General features: G+C 39.8%; 1 long non-coding RNA gene across 2 annotated transcripts in view; it reads left to right on the top strand.

The window, feature by feature from the left end:
* The window catches only part of LOC134485694 (uncharacterized), a 76,457-nt gene that overhangs the window by 7,026 nt on the left and 50,623 nt on the right, over positions 1–18,808 (top strand). For both annotated transcript variants that reach the window (XR_010063964.1, XR_010063963.1), the window contains exons 2-3: positions 10,414–10,504; positions 12,718–12,874. This is a non-coding gene — a long non-coding RNA (uncharacterized LOC134485694). The remainder of the gene's footprint in view (positions 1–10,413; positions 10,505–12,717; positions 12,875–18,808) is intronic.

The following is an 18,808-nucleotide window of genomic DNA, read 5'->3' on the forward strand; positions in this document are numbered from 1 at the left end:
GATACAAAATTAGCACATATACACACACAACACACACACACACACACACACACACACACGCGCGCGCGCCCAAATCCAGGATAGCTAAAATACTCTTAAATAATAAAAGAATTTCTGGAGGTATCAGCATTCCCCATCTCAAATTTTCCTACAGACTACAGTAATTAAAAGTGTGGTATTGGCACAACAGATACAGTGATCAAGCAAATGAAGACTCAAACATGAACTCACTTACCTACGGAACCTGAGATTTTTATAAAGAAGCCAGAAATATACAGTAGAGGAAGGACAGCATCTCCCCCAAAAGAGTGCTGGTCAAACTGGAAGGCTAATTATATCAATGTGTTATTTAAGAAGTCACACGGTAACCCTAAGTGTTTCTAGCCCAAAGACAGATATATATATATATATATATATATATATATATATATATATGTATATATATATGTGTGTGTGTGTGTGTGTGTGTGTGTGTGTGTGTGTGTGTGTGTGTGTGTTGAATAAGAGATTCACTTGGCGTACAGGAGAATTCAGACATTGACATTCTTGGCAAGATAGGTACCTTTGTGCAACACTGGCACAAACATTGTGTGTGTGAGGTAACCAGCCGCTATAGGATTGACTGTAAGGCCCCATGTTCAGGCAGGAACTCCTCCCAGGTAATATGAATTTGGCCAAGAACCTATGGCTAAAGAGGCTGTAGACACCAAGGGAAGACTTACCACTATAATTTTGCTAAATTGATGTAGTATCCAACTGCTTTCTAAATATTTATCCTTACATATACAGGCAGGTCCAACCTTCACCTCTCCACAGAGGTATCTTTTTGTGGTGGACAGAGGTTAAGACAGAGAACCATAAATGTTTAAAGTACGGAAAATGAGTGACTAAGAAGCTATCATCCAAAAATGGAATGTTTCTATGCTCCATCCCCACAAAAGTTAGAAAATACCATGGAAGAAGGGATGGATACATTGTGAGAGTCAAAAGTCAAGTATGACTGCCACGGAACAACATCTTCTGGACATAACAGGCAGTCGCAATCATAAACCTTCAACATCTCTGGCTGAGTACAAAAGACCTTCACCAAGGTCTCCTATCAATATTTCAGTATGGAAGGGTGAGCATGCTCACAAGGACCTACTGCTAGATGAGAGGCTGCAGGTAGGAAATTGGTCAACGGAGGCAATAAAGATTCCAGGAGTATGTTTGGTTGTGTATGCTGCACTGCACAACACGATGGCCACATACATGCAGCCAATGGACTCAATAAAGACTTTTTGGTTTGGTGTGAGGAGTGGTGGAGGGGTGGATGGAAAGAGGGAGGGAGGGAGGGGAACTTTATATATAAAGTTCTAGTGGGTGTGGGAGGAGAGAGAGCCAGGTGAAGTTGGAAGGGGAAAATAAGTGATGGATTAAATCAAAATAAAAGAGTCTCAAACACATAGGCACAGGGGAACAGAACACCAATGGTTTATGCTCTATGATCAAGAATCAAGACAAATGGGACCTCATGAAATTGCAAGGCTTCTGTAAGACAAAGGACACTGTCAATACGACAAAATGGCAACCAATAGATTGGGAAATGTCCTTACTAATCCTAAATTGATAGAGGGCTATTTTAATCTATACAAAGAACTCAAGATTTAGACTCCAGAAAACCAAATAACCCTATTAAAATGGGGTACAGAGCTAAACAAAGAATTCTCAACTGAGGAATGTCCAATACCTGAGAAGTACGTAAAGAAATGTTCAGGCAGACATCCTGAGATCGCAGGTCAGACTGCCACCTCTGCACACCTCTGGCCATATCCCTGGTGCGAGGGGAAACTGCACAGTACCTCTGGACACAGGGATATAGGAACAGATAGCTGCCGGTACCCATGGTTCTGATCTGTGCCAACGACCAAACTGAACCAGCCAAACAGCTTCCTGCACCCAAATCCTGGGGGCGTGGGGAGGGGAGCTAGAACCTCAGAAGTATAGACACTCCTGATAAGTCAGAGGAGACTACCCTCTGCCCATAGTCCATATCCAAGAGGGAATCACCTAGAGTCAACTGTGCCCCCTGGGTGCAAAGACCTAGGAGCAATCAGGGGCAGGACCTTTGATTCCTGCCCCCACCTACACAGTCTCCAGGAGCACCAGCATACCTGAAATCAGAGCACCTGTTCTCAGAAAAGGCTGAAAGAAAACAGGAAAACAGTCCTACAGGAGTGCTGACACAGAGGCCTACAGCAGGGTCAGGTCACTCAGAAACAGCAAGACAAGCAAACACCAGAGTCAACCCAATGGCTAGAGGCAAGTGCAGGGACCGAAGCTACAGAAACCAAGACTATTTGGCATCATCAGAGCCCAGTTCTCCCACTAAAGAAAATACTGGATACCCAAACACACCAGAAAATCAAGCTTTGGATTTAAAATCATATTTTTTCATAACGATGGAGGACTTTAAGAAAGACATAAAGAACTCCCTTAAAGAAATGCAGGAAAACACAAGTAAATAAGTAGAAGCCCTTAGAGAGGAAACACAAAAATCCCTGAAAGAATTACAGGAAAACACAACCAAACAGGTGAATGAATTGAAAATGGAAATAGAAACAATAAAGAAAGCACAAAGGGAGACAACCCTGGATATAGAAAACCCCAGGAAGAGACAAGGAGCCGTAGATGCAAGCATCACCAACAGAATATAAGAGATAGAAGAGAGAATATCGGGGCACAGGATACCATAGAAAACATCGACACAACTGTCAAAGATAATGTAAAACACAAAAAATTCCTAGCCCAAAACATACAGGAAATCCAGGTCACAATGGGAAGATCAAACCTAAGGATAATAGGTATAGAAGAAAGTGAAGACTCTCAACTTAAGGGGCCAGTAAATATATTCAACAAAATTATAGAAGAAAACTTCCCTAACCTAAAGAAAGAGATGCCCATAAACATACAAGAAGCCTATAGAACTCCAAGTAGATTGGACCAGAAGAGAAATTCCTCCTTTCACATAATAATTAAAGTAGCAAATGCACAAAACAAAGAAAGAATATGAAAAGCAGTAAGGGGAAAAGGCCAAGTGACATATAAAACCAGACCTATAAGAATTACACCAGACTTCTCACCAGAGACTTTGAAAGCCAGGACATCCTGGACAGATGTCATACAGACCCTAAGAAAACATAAATGCCAGCACAAGTTACTGTATCCATCAAAACTATCAATTAACATAGATGGAGAAACCAAGATATTCCATGACAAAAACAAATATACACAATATCTTTCTACAAATCCAGCCCTACAAAGGATAATAAATGGAAGAAAACAACACAAGGAGAGAAACTACACCATACAGAAAGCAAAAATATAATTTCCTTGCAATGAAACCAAAAGAGAGACAAAGAAACATAATTCCACCACTAACAACGAAAATAACAGGAAGTGACAATCACTATTCTTTAATATCTCTCAACATCAATGGACTCAATTCCCCAATAAAAAGACATAGACTAACAGACTGGATATGTAAAGAGGACCTAGCATTTTGCTGCGTGCAGGAAACACACCTCAGAGACAAAGAAAGACCCACCTGAGAGTAAATGGCTGGAAAACAACTTTCCAAGCAAATGTCCTGAAGAAACAAACTGGAGATGCCATTCTAATGGCAAATAAAATTGACTTTCAACCAAAGGTCATAAAAAAAGATAAGGAAGGACACTTAATGTTCATCAAAGGAAAAAAATCCACCAACATGAACTCCCAATCCTAAATATCAATGCTCCAAATGCAAGGGCACCTACATTCATAAAAGAAACCTTACTAAAGCTCAAAGCACACATTGCACCTCACACGATAATAGAAGGAGATTTCAACACCCCACTCTTATCAATGGACAGATCATGGAAACAGAAATTAAACAGAGACATAGAGAAACTAACAGAAATTATGAACCAAGTAGATTTAACAGTTATTTATGGAACATTCCATCCTAAATCAAAAGGGTAAACCATCTTCTCAACATCTCATGGAACCTTCTTCAAAACTTGACCATATAATCGGTCATAAAACAGGCCTCAACAGATACAGAAAGATAGAAATAATCCCATGCATCCTATCAGATCACCACGCACAAAGACTGGTCTTCAATAACAACAATAATGACAGAAAGCTCACATATACATGGAAGTTGAACAATGCTCTACTCAATGACCACTTGGTCAAGGAAGAAATAAAGAAAGAGGGGTTGGGGATTTGGCTCAGTGGTAGAGCGCATGCCTAGCAAGCGCAAGGCCCTGGGTTCGGTCCCCAGCTCAAAAAAAAAAAAAAAAAAAAAAAAGAAAGAAAGAAAGAAAGAAAGAAAGAAATTAAAGACTTATTAGAATTTAATGAAAATGAAGATACAATATTCCCAACTTATGGACACAATGAAAGTGGTACTAAGAGAAAAACTCATAGCTCTGAGTGCCTGCAAAAAGAAACAGGAGAGAGCATATGTCAGCAGCTTGACAGCACGCCTAAAAGCTCTAGAACAAAAAGAAATAAACCCAAGAGGAGTAAAAGGCAGGAAATAATCAAACTCAGGGCTAAAATCAACCAAGTAGAAACAAAAAGGACTATACAAAGAATCAACAAAGCCAGGAGCTTGTTCTCTGAGAAAATCAACAAGGTAGATAAACTCTTAGCCAGACTAACCAGAGGTCACAGAGAGTATATTCAAATTTAAAAAATCAGAAATGAAAAGGGAGACATAACAACAGAATAAGAAGAAATTAAAACAATCATCAGATCCTACTACAAAAGCCTATATTCAACAAAACTGGAAAATCTGGAGGAAATGGACAATTTTCTAGACAGATACCAGGTTCTAAAGTTAAATCAGGATTAAATAAACCATCTAAACAACCCTATAACTCCTAAAGAAATAGAAGCAGTTATTAAAGTATCCCAGCCAAAAAGAGCCCAGGTCCAGATGGATTTAGTGTAGAATTTTATCAGACCTTCATAGAAGACCTCATACCAATACTGTCCAACCTATTCCACAAAATTGAATCAGACAGAACACTACCAAATTCCTTCTATGAAGCCACAATTACTCTTATACCAAAACCACACAAAGATCCAACAAAGAAAGAGAACTTCAGACCAATTTCCCTTATGAATATTGATGCAAAAATACTCAATAAAATTCTTGCAGACAGAATCCAAGAACATATCAAAAAGATCATCCATCATGATCAAGTAGGCTTCATCCCAAGAATGCAGGGATGGTTTAATACATGAAAATCCACCAATGTAATCCACTATATAAACAAATTCAAAGATAAGAACCACATTGTCATTTCATTAGATGCTGAGAAAGCATTTGACAAAATTCGACACCCCTTCATGATAAAAGTCCTGGAAAGATCAGGAATTCAAGGGCCATATCTAAACATAGTAAAAGCAATATACAGCAAATCAGTAGCTAACATCAAACTAAATGGAGAGAAACTTGAAGCAATCCCACTAAAATCAGGGACTAGACAAGGCTGCCCACTCTCTCCCTACTTATTCAATATAGTACTCAAAGTCCTAGCAAGAACAATCAGACAACGAAAGGAGGTCAAAGGTATACAGATTGGAAGGGAAGAAATCAAAATATCACTATTTGCAGATGATATGATAGTCTACTTAAGTGACCCCAAAAGTTCCACCAGAGAACTACTTAACCTGATAAACAACTTCAGCAATGTGCGGGGGTATAAAATTAACACAAACAAATCAGTAGCTTTGCTCTACTCAAAGGATAAACAGACTGAGAAAGAAATTAGGGAAATGACACCCTTCACAATAGTCCCAAATAACATAAAATATCTTGGTGTGACTTTAACCAAGCAAGTGAAATATCTGTATGACAAGAACTTCAAGTCTCTGAAGAAAGAAATTGAGGAAGATCTCAGAAGACAGAAAGATCTTCCATGCTCATGGATTGGCAGGATTCATATAGTAAAGATGACCATTTTGCCAAAAGCAGTCTACAGATTCAATGCAATCCCCTTCAAAATTCCTACTCAAATCTTTATAGAGATAGAAAAACCAATTTGCAAATTCATTTGGAATAACAAAAAACTCAGGATAATGAAAACTATACTCAACAATAAAAGAACTTCTCAGGGAATCACTATCCCTGACTTCAAGCAGTATTACAGAGTAATAATCATAAAAACTGTATGGTATTGGTACAGAGACAGGCAGATAGACCAGTGGAACAGAAGACCTAAAAATGAACCACATACCTATGGTCACTTGATCTTTGACAAAGGAGCTAAAACCATCCAATGGAAGAAAGATAGTATTTTCAACAAATGGTGCTGGTTCAACTAGAGGTCAGCATGTAGAAGAATGCAAATCCATTCTTATCACCCTGTACAAAGCTTAAGTCCAAGTGGATCAAGGACCTCCACATCAAACCAGATACACTCAAACTAATAGAAGAAAAAGTGGGGAGCATCTCGAACACATGGGCACTGGGGAAAATTTCCTGAACAAAACACCAATGGGTTAGGCTCTAAGATCAAGAATGGGCAAATTGGACCTCATAATTTTGCAAAGCTTCTGTAAAGCAGAAGACATTGCCATTAGGACAAAACGGCAACCAACAGATTGGGAAAAGATATTTACCAATCCTACATCTGATAGAGGGCTAATATCCAAAATATACAAAGAACTCAAGAAGTTAGACTCTAGAGAGCCAAATAACCCTATTAAAAATGGGGTACAGAGCTAAACAAAACATTCTCAGCTGAGGATTATTGAATGGCCAAAAAACACTTAAAGAAATATTCAACATCCTTAGTCACCAGGGAAATGAAAATCAAAACAACCCTGAGATTCCACCTCACATCAATCAGAATGGCTAAGATAAAAAAAATCAGGTGACAGCTGATGCTGGTGAGGATATGGAGAAAGAGGAACACTCCTCCATTGTTGGTGCAATTGCAAACTGATACAACTGCTCTGGAAATCAGTCTGGAGGCTCCTCAGAAAATTGGACATTCCCCTACCTGAGGACCCAGTTATACCTCTCCTGGGCATATACCCAAAACATGCTCCAACACATAACGAAGACACATGTTCTCCTATGTTCATAACTGCCTTATTTATAATAGCCAGAAGCTGGAAACAACCCAGATGTCCTTCAACAGAGGAATGGATACAGAAAATGTGGTACATTTATACAATGGAATACTGCTCAGCTATCAAAAACAATGACTTCATGAAATTCTTAGGCAAATGAATGGAACTAGAAAATATCCTGAGTGAGGTGACCGAGATACAAAAGCACACACATGGTATGCACTCACTAATAAGTGAATATGAGCCCAAAAGCTCAGAACACCCAAGATACAATTCACAGACCATATGAAGCTCAAGAAGGAAGACCAAAATGTGAATACATCAGTCCTTAGAAGGGGGAACAAAATAGAGGGACAAAGAGCAGAGCAGAGACTGAAGGAAAGGCCATCTAGAGACTGTCCCACCTGAAGATCCATCCCCTATACAAACACCAAACCCAGTCTCTATTGTGGATGATAAGAAGTGCTTGCTGGGGCTGGGGATTTAGCTCAGTGGTAGAGCGCTTACCTAGGAAGCGCAAGGCCCTGGGTTCGGTCCCCAGCTCCAAAAAAAAGAACCAAAAAAAAAAAAAAAAAAAAAGAAGTGCTTGCTGACAGGATCCTGGTATGAATGTCTCCTGAGAGACTCTGCCAGAGCCTTACTGATACAGATTAAGAATCTTACAGGTAACAATCATACTGAGTATGGGAACACCAATGGAGGAGTTAGAGAAAGGGATGAAGGGCTGAAGGGCTGAAGGGCTTTGCAACTCCATAAGAAGAACAACAATATTAACCAACCAGACCCCCACCCCCACCCCAGAGCTTCGGGGACTCAACAACCAACCAAAGAGTACACAATGGGGGACCCATGGCTCCAGCTGCATATGTAGCAGAGGATAGCATTGTCTGGCATCAATAGGAAGAGAAGCCTTTGGTCCTATGAAGGCTTGTTTCCCTAGTGTGGGGGAATGACTGGGCGTTGAGGTGGGAGTGGGTGGGTGAGAGTGGAAGCCTCCTCACTGAAGCAGGGACAGGGGTATGGGGAGAGGGAGAACAGGATAAGGAATAACATTTGAAATGTAAGTACATAAACTATCCAATAATAGATAAATAAATAAAATGTATGTCTTTTGTGGGGAAAGAGTGCTATCATTCTAAGATAATGTCCAGTTATTTTATCAAGAAGGCAGAAATTTAAATTTTCTACCACAGATATTTTAAAAAGTCCTTAGCAAAGGCAGACAGGAATCAATCCCACCTAGAAAAGAAACAAGCTGATTCTTTACAGCTTGAAGTTGAGTGTTGACAGTTACACACAAATCCAAATATAGTGCCTTCTGGCAAAGGAATAGCAGAGCGCAGGAGGCAGAGTGCAGACACTTGATACTCTTGCCCATGTAACTGGAGCTAAAGTTTTCCTTGTTGTGGAGACAAATCCAGGAAGAGTCCAGGCACGGAACAACTACATTACCTCAGTTGTACAATTTATTTGAAGATGGTTTTTAAATCTCCTGGTGTGTCTTTTGATTTGTGTCTTATTCTTGTTTCAGTTTTTCATGGATTTTTTCAAATGTGCACAAAATAGAAAGAATGCTACAATGAACTTCAATGCATCCATTATCTAGACTCACTAATTATTATCATTGATGTAACACAAAATCCATTTTTTTCTTTTTTTCTTTTTTTTTTTTTCGGAGCTGGGGACCTAACCCAGGGCCTTGTGCTTGCTAGGCAAGTGCTCTACCACTGAGCTAAATCCCCAACCTCACAAAATCCATTTTTATACCTAATTTTTAATTAAATAAATATTATGCCTGGCGAGATCTGGTAAAGATCTTGGCAACAACAGTGCTTGACAGGTTCTTTTTAGATTGAAATTCTCAGGCAAATACAGTGTGTGTGTGTGTGTGTGTGTGTGTGTGTGTGTGTGTGTGTGTGTGTGTGTGTGTGTGAGAGAGAGAGAGAGAGACAGAGAGAGACAGAGAGAGAGACAGAGAGAGAGAGACAGGAGACAGAGAGACAGAGAGACAGAGAGACAGAGACAGAGAGACAGAGACAGAGAGAAAGAGACAGAGACAGAGAGAAACTAAGAGATAGACACAGAGAGGTCCTTCAATTAAAACTAAGTATGTTCAGAAATTTGCTTTCGTTCAGTTCAACTGTATAATTGAATGGTATGCCAAGACCCATTCATACCAGTAAACAAGCTTTCTAGAAGGTAATGAAAACTGTATTAATTCACACTAAAAAGATGTTTTTAAGGCAGTCTTCAATTTCTCAGGCATTTTACACAAAGAAATGTGTAATTGGAAAATATATTTTTGATTAGAACTTTGCTGAACTGAGATAAAGAGAGAAACAAGTATTCCAGTAAGTCTCATATCGTTAGGGCAAGTGACAGACTGTTTCCATTAGTAATTACCGTTCTAAGGGTTGGACTCTTCCCGTGAGTAATTATTGTTCTAAGGGATGGACTCTTCCAATAGGTGATAACTGCTGTAAGGGATGGACTCTTCCCACGGGTAATAACTATTGTAAGAAATGGACTCTTCCCTTGAGTAATAACTATTATAAGAAATGGACTCTTCCCATGGGTGATTGCTATTGTAAGGGATGGATTCTTCTCATGGGTGATAACTGCTGTAAGGGATAGACTTTTCATGGCTGCCTACTGTTATAAGAGTTGAGTCTTCTCATGGGTAATTGCTGTTGTAAAGGATGGATTCTTCTTATGGGTGATGACTTCAGTAAGGAGTAGAGGATAGGCATAGCTCCTTCCCCTAGCCCACGCCTGGACAGCACCAAAGGGCTGTTTCAAATCTTCCTTTTCAACATGCCTGGTTTCCATTTCTCTTTACTCCTGAAACACTACTATGGCTGCAGCTTATCCACAGGAGCGCCATTTTATTTTAAAGTCCTTTATCTTTAGTAAACTCCAAGGCACATTGCCAAACTTGAGGAAGAAACATGATCAACTACTATGGAGCCCTGAGTATTCAGAATTTTTCTACTTTTCCAGGCATCAGAGAAAGAATCGTAGCATTTCTCCTTCTCCTTCTTCTCCTTCTTCTCCTCCTCCTCCTTCCCCTTCTCCTTCGATCCCCTCCTCTTCTTCCCCCTCCTCTTCCTCTCTTCCTCCTCCTTCTTTTTCTTCCTCCTCCTCCTCCTCCTCCCCCTCCTCCTCCTCTTTTTCCTAACATAGTTAAAGAAAGTGGAGCTAGGGAAAGGACTCATGGGTAAATCACTGACTACACAAATGAGAGCCCATGACTTTGCATCCCCAGAACCCACAGACACTATTGTTTATCTTTAATCCCAGTTCTCCTACAGCAAGACGGGAGATGACAACCAGATTATCTCTGGAAGCTCGAAAGCCTGGCATACTCAGGGGCAAACAGAACTCAAGTAAGGTAGGAGGCAAGGATTAACATCTGAAGTTGTCTATGTACCTCCATATGTGTTATGGTATGTGTGCATTAGCACACGTGTGCACACACACGCGCACGCACACACACACACACACACACACACACACACACACACACTGCATCACACTGAAAGCAAACATAGGAGGACAAAATAGCAACCCTCTCTCTCTGAGACAGCTTATCAAGGAATCCAAGTTCTTGCCTTGTTTTCAGGTTGAACATTACAGAAAAATATCTTTTTGTTTACTTCATGACCCTATAAATATTTATCTGTAAAATTAATAAAAATGGATGCTTTTCCCTTCATGTATGCACATGATGTCAATATAATATTACTATATTAGCGTCACTTACCAACATCTTAAAGCTTAAAATGTTTTAAGACAGACCGGGAAGGCCAAGACCTCACTACCTTCTCACCTTTTCCCCTGCACACTTGGAGAACATTGCAAGAACTTCAAGAACATTTGATTTCAGCTTCTCTTTGATTAGCTCTAACACTCAATCAATAAAGGACCACTAAGAAGATGTACCCGGCCAGCACAGCCAGACAACTTGTGACTTCTTTCATTGTCCTGGCTTCAGCCCTTGCCAAGCCATTAGAATCTGACCTGATCAACCATGTAGGGATGATAAGATTGTTAGCATTGTGCACAGATCGCCTACAGCAAAGGACAGATTGCCAAGGAAACAAAGCACGCAAACACAGTCTACACTTTGTGTCATATAGTCTTCAGGAATGGTGAGGAAATATTGAAACCTACATGGTTTTCTTTGGTGTTTGATGAAGAAGCAGATAGCTTGTAGAGAAAGGTTGTTGGGGGAAAACTGACCTACTTGCAATAAGCGGAGAGGAACTTGGCACAGATCATATTTTCAGATATACTTTATGCTATCTATTTGAGAAAGTGCTTCTCTCATCAGGGTGTCCCTGCCCTCCAGGAAAGTTAGAGAATTCTTTAATGGCCTACTCCTATGGGGCACAGAGATTGAAGCTCCCATGTCTCTGCTTCTGAAATTCTATGTTATCACGTTTTGGAGAAGGAAACCTCAGATTTCATTAATGTGTACTGATGCAAATTCTTAAAAGTTAAGTCCAAACAAAAGAAAAACATCTGGGGAAAAAGTTCAGCACACCCCTGTTGACTGCTAACACAGTTTGTTGTGATGCATGTCAAAAATGGATTTCCTCCTCCACCAAGGTGGTTGGCTAGAGGACCATATAGTAACAGCATGGTAGTGATACTAAGAAATTATCTTGCTATTCCAAATATATATAATCTCTGAAATTATCACAGTTCATTATCTTATGTACAAATAAAACATTTCATATAAATTTTCTGGCCAAAAGTGATTTTCATTTTAGTTTTAATTGCAAAGAAATCCTATGGTTAATCTACAAAATATAAATCAAACATTTTTTGGTTCAAGTGTATTTGCCTGTATTTGTTTTCTTGTCTATGCAATTAAAACTATTATAGCTGACCACCTCCTTGAAGTGTCTATTACAGAATGACATGAAATGTTCTACTATATCAGAAAATAATATATTTAGTTCAAAGTAGCCTATCAGTGAACATAAATATAACTCCCAATCTTCATACTTTTTTTCTTCAAAAATTTAAGTAGCAACACGTGGCAGGATAGTACTTCAGGTAAGAAAGAGCCCTGTAACTACTTCCTGAAATGGCCTGTCGGTGTTATTTGTTGGCAACGTTACTATCCTAGTATGTTGCCAAAACACTGATTAGAAATTTTGAGGCTTTTATTATGACACATTTTTGCTTCAACTGTTTACTAAGACTTTTAATTAGAGGTCATTAATTATTACATTCTTGTGGGGTAGTCAATCAAGAAAGGAAAAGAAAGCAGTAGATGAAGAAAAGGAGGAAGAGAGAACAGATGAGTGGGGTCAGGGCAGGCATCCAGCTTCCTGACAAAGAACAAGATAGAGAAAAGACATTCTGTGACAAGAATGGGGCTCGGAGCAGTATTATTGTTGGTGGGAGATCCCCAGGGATCACTGAGGAGGTGAAGTTTCCAAGTGGCTTGAAGTGACAGTAGCCTCCAGTGCCCATCATGTCTCTCTCTCAAGATAATTATTCATCTTAATTATTATTCATAATAATGTAATTATTAATTAATCATTATCAACATCACTAGGGCCTTTTCCCCCATTTCCTTTCAATCTTAAGGTAATAAGACCCGTACCAACCCCCCCAAATGTCCTTAAGCCAAAAAGGAAGAGCTATGTGATGCTGACGTAAGAGAAGACAGAGATCTGAGGAACCCTCTGCTGCGAACACTCTCCTCCCCTGAGCTGGTAGCCCTGGGCTAAGCTCTGTGACTCAAGTAAGTAATGCTCCCTTTATTAAAGTGCCTCCCCCATGGCTTCCCAGAAGATCAGCAGTCAGAAATAGACCCCAGATCTCCTGACGTCAGGTCCAGTTCTTTCCACTCTGCAGTGATGCCTAAAAATACAAACATGTAAAGAGGCTCCAAAGAAAATAAAGCCAAATCCCTCCGCATGTAAACATGCCATAGAACCTTGGTTTTGGAAGCTTCATTTTAAAAGTTCTTAGCATGTACAACCCGCAATATTTGATTTTGTGCAAGCTAATTAATTTTAATATATTTCACTAGTTAAAATTTTCTCTCCTTGGCCCTTGAGTATGAAAATCTAATGAAATCAACACTAACAGACTAATAGTTTCAGACTGTGGAGACGAGGAAAAGTTTTCTTCTATCACTTTTAAATAAAAGTATCTTCAGTGGAAATGATGGTTATTTTTTTGATTCTTCATTACATTTCCTCAGTACCATCCCTACAAATCTATTTTCCTGACTGTAGATTTTGATTTACATGTTACTTTCTGGTGTCAGCCTTCTCAGGTTTCCCAAGAGAAGACGTACAGGTAGACACAATGTACTTAGATTTACTTTTTACAGAAAAATTTAGATTGCATGTGTGTGTGTGTGTGTGCACGCAAGCGTGCATGTGTGTTTGATGTTTGTGTATGTGTTTGGTGTTTGTATGTGTTTGATGTGTGTGTGTCTTTGGTGTGTGTGCTTGGTGTGTCTGTGGGTGTGTGTTTGATGTGTGTGTGTGTGTGTGTTTGGTGTGTTGTGTGTGTGTATGTGTGTGTGTACCATTTATTCATGCAGGTCAAAGGATAACTTGTGGGAATTGGTTCACTTCTTCTACTGTGTGGGTCTTTCAGATCCAAGTCCTGCTGACATGCTTGACAGCACACACCTTTACTGGGTGCGCCATCTTGTTAGCCCTGGATTTAGGTTTTATAGCACGTGTACTCTCTTCCCATAATCTATAATTGGAATGATTGTTACCTAACGTCACTCTTGCTTGTAAGACCCTAAGCACCATGAGTTGTTTTACTTGTTCATCAATATGTTCCTAGCAGTTAGCAAGTGGGAGACAACATAATATACACTGATTAAATATATATTTAACAAACACATGTTTTCAAGTGGGTGTGTAAGATTTTTTGCACATCTGGCTTAAGAAAAATAGCAAATAGCAGTGATGCTTTTTACTATGAGCAGAGCAAGTTCAGGGTAAGAGGCAGAGCGTGTGTTCCTTTTCTAAAACATTTTTTTGCATTTATTCTTAGACAATTTCATATATAATATATATACACACACATATGTGTGTGTGTGTGTGCAGGCATGCACACCCATGTGTGCATATGTGGAGGCCACAGGAGGACATTGTGTGTTTTCTCTTTTGTTCCCTGTATTACTGCCCTGTGACAATGTCTGGCACTTAACCAAGAGTTTGTCATTTCAACTAGACGGGCTGGTTCGTGTTCTCTCCAGATCTGCCTCCCTTCACCTTCAATGCTGATGTTACAGGCATATGCAGCCAAGACTGCTGGTGTCTTAATTTCTGTGGGCTCAAAAGATAAATAATATTTCCATTATTTGTTTTGCCTTACAGTGCCAAATGGGATAAAGTATCAAAATGAAGTGTGGTATTAAGGACAGCAGGGAGGAGCCTGGGAAATACCATGACACTTTTTCATAGTAATATATCTAATACACCTGTCTGCCATGTCAGTTTACACTTTGCATTCTTGGGAAGATGATCCTCAGTACACTGTGTGTGTGTGTGTGTGTGTGTGTGTGTGTGTGTGTGCATGTGTGTGAGTGTGCATATGTGTATGAGTGTGCATGTATGTGAGTGTGCATATGTGTGAGTATGCATATGTGTATGAGCATGCATGTGTGTGAGTGTACATGTGTGTGAATGTGCATGTGTGTGTGAGTGTGCATGTGTGTATGTTGGTAATTAAGCACAGAGCCTCACACATGCTAAGCATATGTTTTATCACTGAGCCAAATTCCCAACCCCCTAATGTCATAATTCAAAACAGTGTGTATCAAAATTTCTATTTCTTCTGGTTATTTTGAAATCAGTTTAATTTAAAACTCTGGGGTGTTCTATGGCTATGTTATGAAGAGGCCCATGACTTATAACTGTGAAGTTACTAATATGCCGTTTTTGCAGAGGAATCTACCTTAAATTCTTTTGAGATGTTTTGATCTAATTTTGTGTGTGCATGTTTGCTTGCATGCACGCCTGCGAGCCTCCTGAATGCCTAGTATCCAAGGGTGTCAGAAAAGGCCGTTGAGTGCCCTGGGGCTGAAGTGATGCATAACTCTGAGCTGTATGTGAGTTCTAGGGCTCAACATGGGTCTTCTGAAAGAGCATCCGGTGCTCTTAACTCCTCAGCCATCATCCAGCCCCCATTTCATGGCCTTGGTCCTCAGTTATTACTCCCATTGGACACAGCGATTTGCAGTCTCTCACCACTCCACTTACTTTGATGAGGATACAATTGTAACGAAGTGTATCATATCATCCTGTCTCTTAAAGGAAACTGCACCAACCAATTAGTAGGAATCTCATCCCTTATCTTCCAGGCAGCTAGAAGTCAAGCATAGCTGGTGAGATAAAAGTTACCAAAATTCTCCAGGTTCTGGCCTTCTGAGTGGGGCCCAAGAGGAATCTTCCTTCACAAGTGTGGTCTCCACTAGGGGGCCAGGACTTTGGCTCTCTCTTCCTGTCTGTCCAAGTCTTAGAAGGGTGTTGGCCACATAATGGTATTCGATTGACTAAATGCCTAAAATTTATACTTCCACTTTGAATCATTATTGAAGGTTTTTTTTTTTTGTCTTATTCAGTTAACTGTGTTTTGAAGTGAATGGCACATGCTTCATGTATTCAATCTGATGACTTTGGGCATGTGTACACCTGTGATAGGTTCTCATCAAGGTCAAGGACACAGACATAGTCATCATATCCCAACACTGAGTCCCTCTAGGATTTTCTAGTGGTGAACATACAATTAACATGAGACTTACCCTCTTCACAATTTAAATGTATAACACAAGAAGCATGGTTAACTACTAGCACTCCACTGTACAGGTCATAGAGCATTCTAGATCTTTATAATTTATTAGCAAGTAAAACTTTATAGCAGTTAGACAACTCTTGCTATTTTTAAAAGCTCAGTGGTAACTGGTTTATAAAATTACTATGTAACACAGTCTCATTCTCTCATTAAAGAACCCATTCTGATTACTTGAAAAAAAAATGAGAAGGAATACAATCGCAAATGAATTAAACTGGTTTCCTTTTCTTTCAGAGAGTACTTTGTTATTCCTGTTGCTGTTGTCTAAGAATCCCGATAGATACCCATTGCTCAAACCCTGAAAACTGAAAGCTCTTGAGGGAAAACAAAAGACAAACAACCTAGAAGAATCTCATTGTAGGTTGAGTAAAGTGCTCCGTAGTAGACCTAACTTAAGGGTATTTTAATGCGGACTTATTACTGCTTTTTGCATGTGCATTGCCAAGGAGCTCACCTCTGCTCTACCACTGACTGGGTCACCTTTTCTTTTATTCCACTTCAAGTAATAGACAATTATTGTTTGAGATTGAGCTTACTGTGTAGCTCTGGCTGGCCTGGAACTCCCTATGCAGACCCAATTGGCCTCAAATCCATCTGCCTCTGTCATAAGTGCTGGGGTTCACATGTGTACCACAATGTCTGACAAGAAATGAAATTTTGATGAAAGCCATAAGCTCATGCTCCTTGACTAACATCAGGCTGTATCCAAATATACTCATTAGGGAGAGAAAACATTTAGGTTGGCCATGCATGTAATAGCATATGTCTACTGTAGGAGCATGGCAGTTTAGCAGAAGAGTAGATCTTGCAGTAGCCCAGCTGTTGAGCCTCATGAGCGGGTTTCTGACAGAACTGTGGTTCATTGCTGCTGAGAATCTCATGCCACAGTTCTCTAGCCCAGGTTTTTTTTTTAAAGAGTTACTACTGAATTTGTAGCACTTCAATTCCATCGCTAAATTGGAAAACTGAGAATTAAACACTTAGAGGTTATCTGTCTACGGCAAGACAAACAAACCTAGAAATAAAAACCTTTTGTTCTTTATTTCATCATACTTTCTAACAAGTGATAAAGATAAAAACAAAAAGCAAAACAAAACAACAAACCATATGTCATAACATCTAAACCAGTGGTTCTCAACCAGTGGGTCATGACCCGTTTGGCAAAACCCCTGGCTATAAAACTATTTACTTTATGATTCATAACAGTAGCAAAATTACAGTTATAAAATAGCAACAAAAATAATTTTTTGGTTGGGGATCACCACAGCACGAGAAACTGTATTAAAGAGTCACAGCATAAGGAAGGTTGAGAACCACTGATCTAAGCCAAAACTGCAAGCATCATTTCTAAAATAAGGCAATATATGAAGTGCAGGGGGGAAGGCTGTGTCGATTGGAGATTGCGTGCGAGCTGTTATAGTTTCAGTGTGATCTTCCAAACCTTTTCTGGTTGAGCTGTGGTCTGTATCCACGGGACATTCAGAGGAGTATAAAGAACCAAACAGAGACACTCTCAAACGAGTACCGCAGCACTCAACATTGGTAAACCCTTTTCTTTCTTGAGTTTGGCATGAATCAGTTGTCATAGCTTCAAATATAACAGTGACCTCCAGAAACACAGGGTGTTTTCTACTGCCTTTCAGGCCTGTTGGGAGCGGTTGTAGGGATTCTCGACAATGCTACTTTTGCTTCCTTCAATTCCAATTTAGACAGAGTTTACAATGTCCTATGCTTCAGGCAGATGCTTGCAAGTCAGACCTGGTATCTTCACTCCTGACGTCCAATACCTTCATACGCATAGGTTTAAAAATGGCACTACTGCCCATCAAGAGGTGATTCCTAAAGCCATTGGCATGCTGAATGTTCTTTTGCTTAATTGGTAAAACGAGAACCACTTGACCATGTAATAGCTTCAAAGAACATCCAAGTTTATAGAGATTTTGATTATTCCATTCTCCAAGATGTTTCAGACTGAAATCCTAAAATCCTTTGAAAAGTATGCATCTCTTTGGAAACCATAAACAGAGAAAACATTCTTCCTCAGCCAGCTGTCGTACTTTGTTACTAGATATCATCTTGCCATATATATGGCGGAGCACAGTATTGGATTAAACTGCTACAAATGCTCAGAGAGAGGTTAGTAGGGGAGCTTTTCACTCCAGTATTTCATTTGCCTAGATGGAATGCTGGGAAAGATAGAATTCACCTTTCTGGGCCATGTAGTGAGTTCTTGTGTCTGTAAATAGATCGAAGCCATCTTTGCGTGATGGCTGGAGTTGGGAAAAGGTCACCATGCATATCTAGAAGATCACACATAAGCTCCCAGAGAACACAGCTCTGCCCTGTAATTTGAAAAAGGCCTTTGAAGACATCCATGGCTTTGGCAGTGTTCCAGAACCAGCTGGGCTGGAGTGTCCAGCTCGATATAGAATGGCGTTGGCAAAGCCTGAGGAGAGTCAGGTGACTGTTCCCAGCAAACATGTGTGGGGTCGGCACACATGAGCACTACTGTGGTTTAGGGACACTTAGAACTATCGAAATAGAACCTAAACTGAATCTAAACGAATCGATGGGACAAATGGCCTTGCAAGAAAACAAACATTAATGTCGAGTTCGTTAAATTTTTTCCCCTTTACCTACTTTGCAACTCAGTTTTCAACACATAATTAATCACTCATTCCAGTGCGCTGGATTGTTGGCAGTATTTTAATAACCAGGAATGGCACTGACTCAGGTATTTTTGATTAGGGCGTTCTTTGCTTCCTTTCCAAAGAAAAACGATATTCGTGCCCAATTTTGTTTATGCCTAGTATACAGAGTAGTAGGAACATAGAAAGTAAATAATAGAAAA

This window comes from Rattus norvegicus, chromosome 2 (assembly GCF_036323735.1).
Source record: "Rattus norvegicus strain BN/NHsdMcwi chromosome 2, GRCr8, whole genome shotgun sequence".
NCBI classification, from domain to species: Eukaryota; Metazoa; Chordata; class Mammalia; order Rodentia; family Muridae; genus Rattus; species Rattus norvegicus.